Source organism: Lagopus muta, chromosome 5 (genome assembly GCF_023343835.1).
Source record: "Lagopus muta isolate bLagMut1 chromosome 5, bLagMut1 primary, whole genome shotgun sequence".
Taxonomy (NCBI): Eukaryota; Metazoa; Chordata; class Aves; order Galliformes; family Phasianidae; genus Lagopus; species Lagopus muta.
In genome coordinates this window covers 63,483,971-63,496,888 of record NC_064437.1, presented here as the reverse complement: position 1 = coordinate 63,496,888, position 12,918 = coordinate 63,483,971, and the positions used below count along the sequence as shown (strand labels likewise).

At 43.0% G+C, this 12,918-nt stretch overlaps 1 protein-coding gene across 3 annotated transcripts in view; it reads right to left on the bottom strand.

The window, feature by feature from the left end:
• Nucleotides 1-12,918, bottom strand: part of DOCK1 (dedicator of cytokinesis 1) — a 276,377-nt gene that overhangs the window by 128,480 nt on the left and 134,979 nt on the right. The gene's annotated exons all lie outside the window — the stretch shown is intronic.

Genomic DNA, 12,918 nt, shown 5'->3' with positions numbered 1-12,918 from the left:
ATATGCAATCAAAATTTAATTGATAGAAACATGCAGATTAGATATCCTTGGGTTAAAAAGGAACTTTCAAGAAGGGGTCTCTGGGGAAGCTTTTTGAATTTTTGAACTAATTTCTGCCTTTGGTTCATAACCACATAAAAACCATCACACTGTGCTACAACACTGTCAGGACAGAACAGGCAGAGGATATGGGAGGAGATTGTACAGGGAGGAGATTTGATGGGAACTCATGCTTTGGTTCAGCGAAGGGCGATACAGTCCTTGCAGATAGAAACTACAGCAAATCTCACCAATGGTTAAGAAAAGACAGGGCTCTCTTTGCATTTAGATGTTGTACTGAGGGACACAGTTTAGTGGGGAAATAGTGGTGGTGGGCAGATGGTTGAACTGGATGATCTCAGTGGCCGTGACCAACTTTGGTGATTCTACGATTCTGTGATTTGTACGGTCTGAAAATTAAAATAGGATTATAGTCCATGTTCTCATTCCCTGTTCCCCAAGAGCAGGGAAACTGACTCAACAGGCAAAGATAGCACTGCTGAAGCAGTCAGGCCCTCGATTACAGTTTTCTGACTTTAACTTTCTGCAATATTTACCATAATGGCCTGTGATTTTGTAAAGTAATTAGGAAAATACGATTTCAGGAGTGTTTGCATTTTAAGCTAGACCTTCCTTACATACATTGACAGACAAGAAGCACTCAAAAGATTAATTATCTAGTAGTAGCAAATGGGATTTCACAGAAGTGAAATTGCTCTTCCCTGCCAACAGGAGTCTTCTAATATTACCTATTTCTTCACCTGTAATCTGGCTCCCAAATTGGACTGCACCTCTACAGGACAGATGCAAAGAAAGGCACAGAGGAGGAGCCTGGTTACTGCTTGTATTCCTTGCAACTGTCAATCAGAAGGCAGAGTGTGATTCACCAGGGGAGTGAGAGAAAGCATGATTTCCACTACAGCGTCACAAAAGCAAAAGCACAGAGAGCAGAAATGATTTACTTGGGGTCCCGAGCAGGAGCTGTGAGCACAGCCCTGCTGCCCACTGTGAGCCCCAGACACACCGGGACAGGTATTTTGTTGGGAGTTCTTTTGTTTTGCTTTCTCTTTCCCTAGGAATTTTCTGCTGGGCACTTTTCTCTTTGTCATACAACCTGCAGGCTGTCTCTCATGCAGGCAGTCTTACTTCATCTCTAATTTCTTCAGTTTGCTCTATTTTGTAAAAACGCATGCCAAGTTTTTAAGCAGCAGCAGAAAAATTCAGTAGTAATTCCTATCAGACAAAGAAAAGCAAGAAGTTCAGATTTCAGTATTTTGCTACAGGCAGCGCTGGAGGCTGTCTACAGGTATTTACAGAAGCCAACATATCTATATTTAATAAGGATACACTATCAAATAGCACAGAACTATGCAGCACTTTGCATTTAATTAAAGGCAGGAATCCAAGAAACAACAGCAGTTCAATGGGGACTTGATTTAAAGCAGGGAAGGATTCACGTGCAGCACCTGAAAAAGTTACACGCAGCTTTGCGTCCAAGAATGATACAATTCTTCCACATAACATTATTAAAAGTGCTATCTCTTACTACACCCAGAGTAATGCAGAATACCCAGTGGGATTGTGTCAGGCCACCTACTGCTGAACAACGTACAGTATCAAGGAGATCTTCAAAGCTCTGAGACATCAGTAAAGATACGAAATCAATCAAAAATATGCAGCCTAAGAAAAAAAAACAGCTGAGCATCTACATGGTGAAAAACTAAATTCATTTAAGTTCTTTTTCATTACTGTTTGGAATGATGACCACTAAGTTCAACGCACTGCATCCCCAACAGGACGTCACAGATAAACAGTCCCTGCACATTTCCTACTGCAGGAAGGCACCTGAATGCAGCAGAAATCCAACACCAGGAGGCTTACAGGACGATATCAGCTTGGTGAAGGACAAACTGGGTGCTTTTCCTGAGTTGGAGCCAATCACTCCATTCAGGAGCACAGGAGAAAACGTTAAACTGCTGGTGGAGCACAACCAAGCGTGTGCGGGGTCACCAAGGCTGAGCTGAGCAATCCTCTGCAGACCTGCCCTGCTGCCAGGTTTGCAGGCACCCACGTCTTTTCAAGGCCAAAGGAGCCATGCTGTGTTTCTGGAGCAGAAAACAAGGCAGCGTGCAGCAAGCATCATTCTGAAAACAGCACTTACTCAATTCTGGGCATAGGGGGTAATGGAAGGTGATTTCTGCCTTGCTGGTCTTCTTGACAATTGTTGGGGTAAAAACAAACAGTAAATGGGAGCAGCACTAACTCGTGAATAAAAGGGCTGAATTAAAACAGTGTAAAATTGAAACACATTTCCTGTCCTCTAAGTACTTTACAAAATAAAAGTATGACAACTTGAAGAAGCAATCAGTTGGAAGAATCAAAACTTTAAAAGCTTTTTTTTTTTCCCCAAGAAAGCCAGAAGAAAGAACTGAAGCAAATAAGCGGACAGCCCACTGCAGACATCTTTCTGAAGTAATTAAACCAGCTTATGGCCACAAGAGTTGCTTTTGCAGGCACGCAGTTTTATACTTATTTTCCATTCCCTTTATTCCATTTATTTGAGAGCGGTAACTTACCAGGAATGCTCCTGTACTGAATAACTCACAACGACTCAGGTATAAAACAAGTTCTGATCATTGTCCTTGCGATACCCAACACACTCAGTATCTTCAATAATAACAACGCATTTTTTAATGCTGGATTCCCACCACCGAAATGAATTTCCATTTATAATTGAATTTCATTCTCCTTCCAACACCATCTTGGCAGAAATCACGAGGGAAAAAACTAAATCCCCTCACAGCAAAGAAGTGATTTATCATTTTCTAACACGGTAACACTAAACACTCGGAATAGGATTAGATGTATATTCAACTATGTAATTGCTTTGATACACATGCAGCCTATGCACGCGGTTAACAACAGCAACTTAAGTCTGGAGATCTTTTTTTAATCACTTACCCACACCTAAATGAGAATTAATCTCTCTCTGAAAACGCAATTACAATTAAATCCAAAACGAGATTAAAATCGGCGATTTAAAACCGATTCCAAGGCCAAGGCAGCATCGTGAGCAGGAGGCACGGGGACACAGGCCTGTCCACACCTCTCACACAGCATCTGGCCCACCTGCCTTCAGCTGGCTGTTCTGTGCTTTCAGAAACCTCATTTCACCACCCAGGGTGAGATGCTGCTGAAGGCAGCCTCACATCGGGTCCTGGTGCGCTAAGTAAAAGATATGGGCAATGAGTTTAGAAATGCTTTCTCTCTTGTCATCTTTGGTGACTATTCAGGCTTTTAATTAAAATTCCCATTATAAACATACTTCATATTTCATCTTAAGGCTGTTACGTGGCTACATTGGTGTCAGCAAAAAAAAAAAAAAAACATGGCTTTTTTTTATTTATAATGAAGAATGCAAATTGGCACCACTCATTTCACTGAGCTCCGACACACTGTGCTGTTCAGGCATCCAAGAGATGGCAGCCAGGCCAAAGATAGGCTGCAGGTTTCTACTGTTAGACCTGTGGCCAAGTCCAGCTCTGTTTTTCTTCTCCTACACGCTCACACAGCACTACTGAAAGCCATGGGTCTGATTCTCACCTCTCTCCACTCACCTGCATGGCTGCTCCAGAATGAACAGCTAGATCAATACTAACAAATTTGGCCATTAAACCCATGCAAGAGAATCTAGAAGTCAGCACTGATGCATTTGTACTAAGGCTAAGATGGCTCAGCTGTTCAACAAATTGGGAAAAACAACCACAAAAGCGTGTGGATAAAAACACTGAGTTTGTAAACATTTAAGTGGAAAGTCTAAAGACTTTTGTAGCTCCTTAAAGCGTACAAAAGCTACCGGAATGGAGACAATGGAAAATGTCATTTAAAGTAAAGAGCAAGAGGTTCTAAATGGAAGAGTTTCTCTACTGAGACAGAAAATATATTAAAAGTCCGAGGATGCATTCAGCTCATGTGCGTGTATACAGCTGTCAGGTCCCCAAGTCCATTCAAAGACAAAAATTAGCTTTAGTTTGGAACATTTTTCTCTGCACTGAATGTTAAAAAGTCACTTCATATTACCATAGAAATCTCATGAGATGCATAAAGAGTTAGACACAAATCATACTCTTCTGCCTTCATATGCTCAGATCTGTGCAAAATACTGAGTGGCCTTTACTAGTTGGAGGAAGCACAAGTTTATTTTCTCTTCACATTTTTAGAAAATAACTCCACAGAAGTAAACTGCAAACAGGATTGCCTAAATTGTCCCACTCAGCATGCACATGTCAAAAAAGGCTTATCTACTGAAAGCTCTCCCTTCTCAAATCAGAAGCTTGCCAACTGCAGTCCTACTGAATACTGGATTACTTAAGAAAGCTTGTATCATGCAAGAGTTTGCATAACAATAATATTACAAAGTAGATTAGCTCATCTCTTTGTAAGGAACAGCCCTGAACACAGCCGGACCGTGGGGCTGTGGGAGGGGAGGAAGGCTGCGCTGAGACAAGATATTCATTCCTGTATCTGAACTCCATTTTATCCTAATTATCCACAACTAGTTACAGGAAGCTAAGGTTAAGAAAACACCCATTTTGTTCCACTCAAAACACTACTCAATCTGGTATATCATCATAAGCAACTTCATAATACAGGCTATAGAACTCCTTCCTTTTCGGGGCAGAATATATGAAACCACAGCAGAAAAGCGAACTGATCCTGATTTATGGCACAGCCTACAACATTCACACCCGCTCTTCCAATCTGGCAAAAGCAAGTCTTGAAATCACCAAGAAACTCCGACTGGAATGGCTGAATACAACTCATTATATATTGAGGTGGTAAATTTAAGGATATATGTTTCGAATAGCTTTAAAAATGCCTTAGGAAAAGTAGAGTCAGACAAAATGTCTTGCAGGGCTAAGGAAGTAAACCTGATGATGCCTATTCCTACAGGGAATAGACCATAGGGTATATGGACAGTTTCTGCACGCAGAAAGCACAAACAATACCCAAAGTCATTAGCCAGAAGGACAAAATTGGTGTGTTTACAATTTGAACTAAGTGATAAATATACATAAATAAAAGGAAAATACTCTGCACATCCCTGCGAATTATTAGAATGTTTTTTGCTCCCCACTAAATGAAAAAAAATTAACAGGCAAAAGTTTTTGCTTTTCCCCATATCTGGCGGTTCTCTAGGCAGGAATCTTCACTTTGTTATCTTTGCTTGCAACACCCAGAATTTTGAAAGGTTTTCGTTTCTTCTTAAACAAATTTTTAAGTTCAACTCTCTTTAATTAAAACACTGCGAACAAGGACAGCACAGGCTGGGACCATCACCCTGTTCCTGATGGGGCAGCACTGCCACCTGCTCAGCATGCCCCTCAGCCCCCAGGACCTTCCCCAGGTAATCAATTGCCACAGAGCTTATCTGTCACTTTCTGATTGGTGTGAAGTAACAAAAATACTCATCAAAGCAAACCTCATTAGCTCAGCCTCCCCAGTATGAGCTTAGCTCACAAATAAAGCTCCAGTGACGTTCACTGTGAATCAAAGATTCAACATCATCTCACAGAGGAGGAATGATGACTTTGGTAAATGAACGCAGCCTCAAAACTGGAGGGAGACACAATAGACACAACAAGAGGAGCGGATGGAGGAACAGATCCTAAGGAGGGATCACAAGGGCAGAGGAGGGATTCAAACAATCTGAGGCACGCAAACCACAAGGTTTGTAGCATTAGAACCTGGGTACAGCTCTTGAAGCTGACAGGAAACAAGTCATGCAGACATCAGAAAGTAGCAGCACTGGCGATGAGAGTGCAAAGAAAGGAAGAGTGGGGAGATGCTGTAATATGGAGGTACAGCTTTTAAACCCACCTTACAATGTCTTTCTGTATAATTTATATGATACAACTGAAACTATTCTGCTGACAGTGGCAGGGCTGGAACTAGGCAGTGTTTAAGATCCCTTCCAACCCAAACTAGATGCAAATACTAAAAGTTACAACGTATTTTACAAAAAAACAAAGAACACATTGCCCGCTTTATAAGAATCACAGTAAGCACAAAATCTGCTTCTCTCTTTTCAGACTTTCAGAGGCACAAACACAAAGGACTTCCTCAGCAAGTGATGAGGGGACTCAGCCTCACCTCTGCTCCAGCCCCCAGCAGCACTCTGCAGGGCAGGCCCAGGCACTCTGCACAATGCAAAACCTGCTGCTCCCTTTGTCACACAGCCTTACTGAAAAGGAGCTTTCTCAGATGTTAGGACAACATTTCAACTAAGACCTTCACTACTGAGACCTTCAGATTTTAAGTGACTTCGTCTCCACCAAGTTGTATGAAGAGAAGAAACACGAAGTAATTACCCTCAGGTTAACACTAACATTCTCTCCTGTTGGAGTTCTCTGGAAGAAAGTGAAAAATCCTGTAGCTGTTGGCTGCAGCCCAGCGGCATCTCCAGCATCTGCCCACCTTGCTGCTGAGCCTCACCAGCACTCTGCTTCAACCAAACCTGTGCTTCTCATGCTGCAGCTCTGCAGTAGGATTCCCCCTATCAACATTCCTCTCCCCATTTCAGCTGAAACGCAAATCTGAGCTCCTCAGACACACACAACCTCAGAGGCTCCAAACCATGGGAACACAGCACAGCTGAATCTCCAAGAGAACAACTCCCAAAGTACCAATCTCTGTGTGTTGTCCTGCAGTCACCAGCTGAGCCTATGGCTGGGCTTCTCCTGCCCCACCAACCCAGCCCACATCACCAGGAGGGCACAGGGCTCAGCACTGACTGACACCTCCCCAATTTAAAGCATGTGCTTATCAAGCTCCTCAGCTGTTGCTAAGTATCAATATTTAAAGTGCTGAACTTGATTAAAAATTTAAGGGAATCAAAATATAGTGCTACTTTCAATGGTTTTTAATGTAGTATCCTAGAGACCATTTTTCATAAAGGACAGAGTCACTTTTATTATGCTGTATTGGAGGAGCCACACCACTGGCACTAACAAGGACCTCACTTTGCCCCTGCTGTCAACCATACGCTCATTTAGCATCATTACCGAGCTTCCCATATTTATCATCAGATAACCATACAATCATAGAACGGTCTGGGTTGGAAGGGGCCTCAAGGATCATCAAGCTTCAAGCCCCCTGCTGCAGGCAGGGCCACCAACCTTCATATCTAATACCAGACCAGGCTGCCCAGGGCCCCATCCAACCCGGCCTTGAACACCTCAAAGTTCTTAAATTCCTTTAAGGGCTCAAATGTGACGTGCTCCTATTAGATACTGCATTAATAAAGTGAAGTTTCTAGAAGTTTTTGGACTGAAAATGTTGTTTGCTTTTGAAACACTGCGTGCTCCTATGGCAGCCTGCATGGTTAGTTATCCCAAGAACACTTACACTGCTGTTTTTAAGAAATATATAGCAGATAAAGAAAGAAATGTTTAAATACCTCCTGAATAGCTTTCTGCTCTTTACCTCCTTGTTCTGCACCATAAGGGCCACACGGAGACCCTGCAGAAGTTATGCATTCCGAGAGCACCAGGTGGGCTACAACATTCTCTTTTCTTCCATTTGAGTCATGCTCTTTCTTAATTTTAGGGTGGCCATTGTAATTCACAGCATTAGACCTGAGTTTTCTCCTCCTTTTTTCAACGTGCTCCTCATTAAATAAGAGCAGAGAAGCTTTTAACTGCACGTATGTACTTCAAGGCGTGGGGTGCCTGTGATACCACAACCTGCTTCTTCCTATCTGCTTCCAAACGCTGGCATTACTCCTTGCCATGCATCAAAATTACTGAGACTTTGGTGCCCACATATGGGTTTCAGAGGCAGTATTACAGAGTTCATTTCCGCACAGCGCAGCCAAAACACGCAGTTTTGTTTTAGGCTCATGAAACCAACAGAAATGGAGCACCCAATTTACTTCAGACTGTTTGCACTGCTCACTTTTACTTCCCTCGCATAATTTTGTATGATTTCCATTTCCCATCCACTTTATTTCAGCCCGTTTTCTCTGTTAAGCACCACGCATTAACACCAAGGTTCTATGGTTCTATCTGGGCTTCTGATGCTGAAGGAATATGTAAAAGCACGCAAAAGCGCGTATTTTTATGCTTTATTGAAATATTGAACTACTGCAAATTTGAATCAAGAAAACCTTACTGAGGGCTTGAGATTTTACAGTACCTTATAACATTTAATGGGTCTCCAGCTTGACAGAAAAGTTACATCAAATCTGCCTTCTAATGAAATCAATGTTGTATAAATAATATATTGCTCCACCAAAGAGCAAATATGAAGCAGATGAAAGTATTCCCATTATTTGTTACATTTGCCTTCCTTTTGTCGGTAACTTGAATTCTAAGATGGAATTCAAGCTCATTCCAGATTTCATTAGGTGCTTAAATCTGAAGCCATTTGTTTGAAAGCAATCAAAAGTATGATAGGATTTCTTTCCATATTTTTTCTTTTTAAGCAGGGCAGTATTTCTCCCTTTGCCATAAAGCAGTTGGAGATAGATCTCCGCAATGTGAAAAGATAATAAAATAAACAAGACAAAACAAAATATTAGCAAACTTGGCATGAAACTCCTTTAGAAAATGTCACCCACACTTACGGTTTCTCAAGACATCTTAATAAGAATATAATTTCACATTTGTTCTTACAGAGCAAATCAAAGATGGTGATTCATTATTCAGATGGGCACAGAGGATTTCTGAAATGCAAAAGGAAGGCCTATAAAAGCACAAATCATCAGTAATGACGACGAGCTAAACTGCCTTTCAAATATGAACAAAATGTAGGCATTTAGGGCATCATACATCACGGTCTCCCAGACCCTCATTTATTTCCCAACCATACAGGCTGCATGATAACTCAATCAGTGCAGAATGCTGCATCTATGGAGTGCATCTTTATTAGGTAGTGGTTCAGCAACTCGTACATACGACAGGAGACTATCTGATAATCTCAGGAGTTTGGAAGTGGGTCCTCTGTGTTGTCAGGGTCATGGTGGAGGCGTGACTTTGAAAGCAACCAGGAACTGCCACTGTTGGACCTCTTCTGCTGTAAAAGTGGAATTTTGCATCTGCATTCTCATGCACTAACAGAGGCAGAGCTAATGAATGCAAACGATGCACAGCAGATTGTATCGTGTACCCTTTCTTGTAATCTCAGCACAAGAGCATAAGATTAATGGTAGCGAAAGAACAAAGTTCAAACCTTCCTTCGTGGCATTTTCTGCCAAGCCTTATTTAGGGAATTCTGTTTAGTTAAGTGTATGTTTGAGCAACCTGGTCTAATGGGAGGTGTCCCTGCCCATAGCAGGGAGTTGGGACTGGATGATCCTTGAGGTCCCTTGCAGCCCGAATCATTCTGTGATTCTACGATTTCCAATCATCAGTTTACTCCCCTGCTCCCAAACATCTACACACTGGACAGTAACTTTCCTGAACGACAAACGCAGTGAAAAAAAATCCTTCCACCCCAACAAACTGAGGTCCTCCTTCTTCATGTGAAGGATAAGCTAACATCCATGGCAATTTGGATTCCTAATGAGACAGCGTGCAACCTGAACTTGAAACCTGAGCTATAGATGCTAAGATCCGTTGTGCTTTTCTCCCAGTGATTTGTGCAAAGGGAAATTAAGAGGGGTCCAAATCCTGCTCATATTTATACCAAGGAAGTACAGAAATTATCATCAGAGCTAATGATGTTACTCAGCACTTTTCTTTTCCAAGCACAACACCCAAAAACAGCAGTTCACTTCATCAGCTATTTAATATTTCAGCTGCACACAGGTATTATGGGTACTATAATCTTAAATCCCCTTTATCTTCAAAATGTTCCTCTAAGTTAACAGATGTGCAATTACTTGTGCTTCATAGATAAAGAACCGACATAAACATTGTCTCAGATCGAATTGTCCAAGCTCATGGAATACAAGTTATACAAGAGTAAGACACCCAATTAAATATCTCAAATTTTGCCAAACTGGAAGGCTCTGAGAGACCTTATTTCTTTGTCATCACAGCCATATTCTTCCTCAATGCAAAGAGCACCTCTCAGGATGGGACTGCATGAGGACCTGCTTGAAATTCCAGCCAAGTGTGCATTCTCCTCAGCTGGAGGAGAGCAGCATATTTAATGCTCTTCTACTTTTCTTCCCCTGGCAGGTTCAAGCAAATAAATAAATAACAGGTTCAGAATGGAACACATCACAGCTCTCATACACAGAAATGGAAGTAACAACCTCCTTCACACAGATGAAGCCTCGGTGATATGAACACACGTGGTTTTGCAAGGATGGAATGACAGCATTGGTCCCAAACGACTCGGAGTGAGAAGGCAAAACACTGTTGGTGCCTACCTGTCTCAAATCAAACAACACTCACCCATCTTTCAACTAAAATGAAGGCTGAAAGGTCCTGTGATAAATGAACTAGTCCCAAATGATGATGTACTCTTGGTAAGCTGGCTGACGTGTTTTGGAATAGCACAGCAATTAGCACCCTCTAATGAAAGTTACTTAATTTACAAGAGGCAGACAGAAGCTCACGTTTCACAAATCCAACAAATCCAAACCAACAAAACCAAATCAACTGAAACCCACACCACCAGGAAGTGCCAACTATCCCACTGGAGGGCTGAATCCCCTCCATCATGGGCAGCTCCCCACAGACAGAACCCAGAGCACGTGGCTGATACCCTCAGCAACAGCCAGCACTAAAATGTCCCACATGAAATGGGATGATTGGGAGGAGAAATGCAGGAGAAGGAGGTCCTGCAGGAAAGGAGCAGGCCGTGGCAGCCTCAGTCTGAGCCAGCAGCTGCTCTCCTGTCACACACTTGTGCATTTGGCACCAGATTATTTTTGTCTTTTCCCCTTCTGATAGGACTCTGAACTTCTTCCAGGATCTGGGCCTCAGCGTATGATGCACATTTATTCTAAGGGAAGTCCAAACATTAGCTTTAAAAATGACTTTGGTGTGGATGATCACCTTTTTCATGCTGGTGGCAGCTGAAACACCTGGCAGATAACTGAGGCTGCCCTCTCTCACTTCTCTCTGAGCTGGGTTCGAGCTCATTTTCTCAAGGACAGACAAGAACTACAAGAACTCCAGAAAATCACATCTTAGCACTGCACTGCAGGTCCTGCATGTTCTAGCAGAGCATAATCATACGCAGCACCTGCTCAAAGTGCTCGCAGTGAGCAGTCCTCCTGCTTCTCACCAGACAAAACCTGTGCAGCTGGAATGAGCGCACGGAGCCTCTGCTCCAACTGCTGGCAGCCAAAAGGGCACGTGCTGAAATCTTTAAAGGCTACAGGTCCAACCCCTGCAATGAACAGGGATGCTCATAGCTCAATCAAGTGCTCAGAACTCCATCCAGCCTGACCTCGGGTGTCTGCAGGGAGGACCCTTTCCTGGAGTGGTTCTCTATCTGAGCAGAGGTACCACCAAATTCATGCCCTACTGCTCCTAGACACAGCCTGATCCAACGCGGGGCTTCCACCAGCACAGCCACACGTCAGGGCCCTGGGAAGCACTCACTCCTTCCTGCCAAGTGCCCGAAGAAAAAGGCAATATGTGAAGACTGGACGCTCCATTAAAACAAAATGAATTTGTACTTTAAGGAATAGTAATAAATTGTCTTTTTTTCTCTTTGCGCCTTTACAGTTTGAAGTCAGAACTCCCTCTGCCTCTTCAAGAATAATGTTGACACCTTTCATTACAGCACAGTTGCACTCAGCATCTTTTAAAGGCTGAAAAATTGGCAAATGGGATGATGAAGCATCTCCATTTTGCCAACATCTTTACTTCTATACACACCTACAGTGACGCGGAGCATGATAATCAGGGAATCATGTCATTTTTCACAAAGCATGATTAATTGGAACCCGGGTACAACGTAGCAATGCTTCACACCAACAGTGCAAGCAGTATACACACACAGAGCAAACAGGGATATGAACTGCAGCTGGAAAGACCCTCCTGATTCTCACAAAATCTACCAGGAAGAACAAAAGTCATTCAGTTGCCTACCTTTATAAATGAGACATACGTGTAATGCTGTGCAAGAACAACCAGCCCTGGCACAACAGCCTCTAAATGTGATCGTGGAGAAGATGATAATGTTCTTTTAACTGCTGCCTCTGTCAGAGGGCTTTCCCCTTCCAGCCACTAAGGTTACACAGCCACAGCTTTTTCAGCCAGCAGTCCCGGTCTGTGGGATGCAGGCTGCACTGCTCATGTGCCCAGCTGGTGAAAAAGTGACACTGTCTGCTCGAGATGATCAATTTCTTCTGCCCAAACAGCATACACATTTAGAAGGTGGTCACCGCACCACTTAATTTTACCCAAGCTTATACACTGGCTACAGTCAAAGCCAATTGTATTTCAGCGTAAAGAAACCTGCAGAGGTCTTGGAATAAAGCGTATCAGTGCTGATGAAAACAGAAACCGAAAAGCACGGTGTTGCTTGCTCTTTCAAGCAAGCTGGCATTGAAGATCTTCCCACCTGTCTCTTCACGATAAGATCTCCTTTGAGAAACACAGAGAGATCCCAAACTGCAATCTTTGCCATGCTATGAGCTCCGAGCCCTGTGGTGTGGCTGCAGAGCTGTAAACTTGCAGAGCAGAGGCACACAGAGGGAGGAGGTCCAGGGAGCACCGGGGCAGGTAGAGGATAAGGAGAGCAGCAGAACTGCCCTCTGCTGACTGCATGGTGTGCTATACCTCCCTCTGCTCCAGCCCTGAGCAGCTAAATCCTGATTTAAGAGGCAAGGATTTCTGTGAATCCACCTCCACACTGATATTTACGTGACAAATGGGGCCGCAAGGATTTCTGCACCCACTGCTGGGTTCTGTC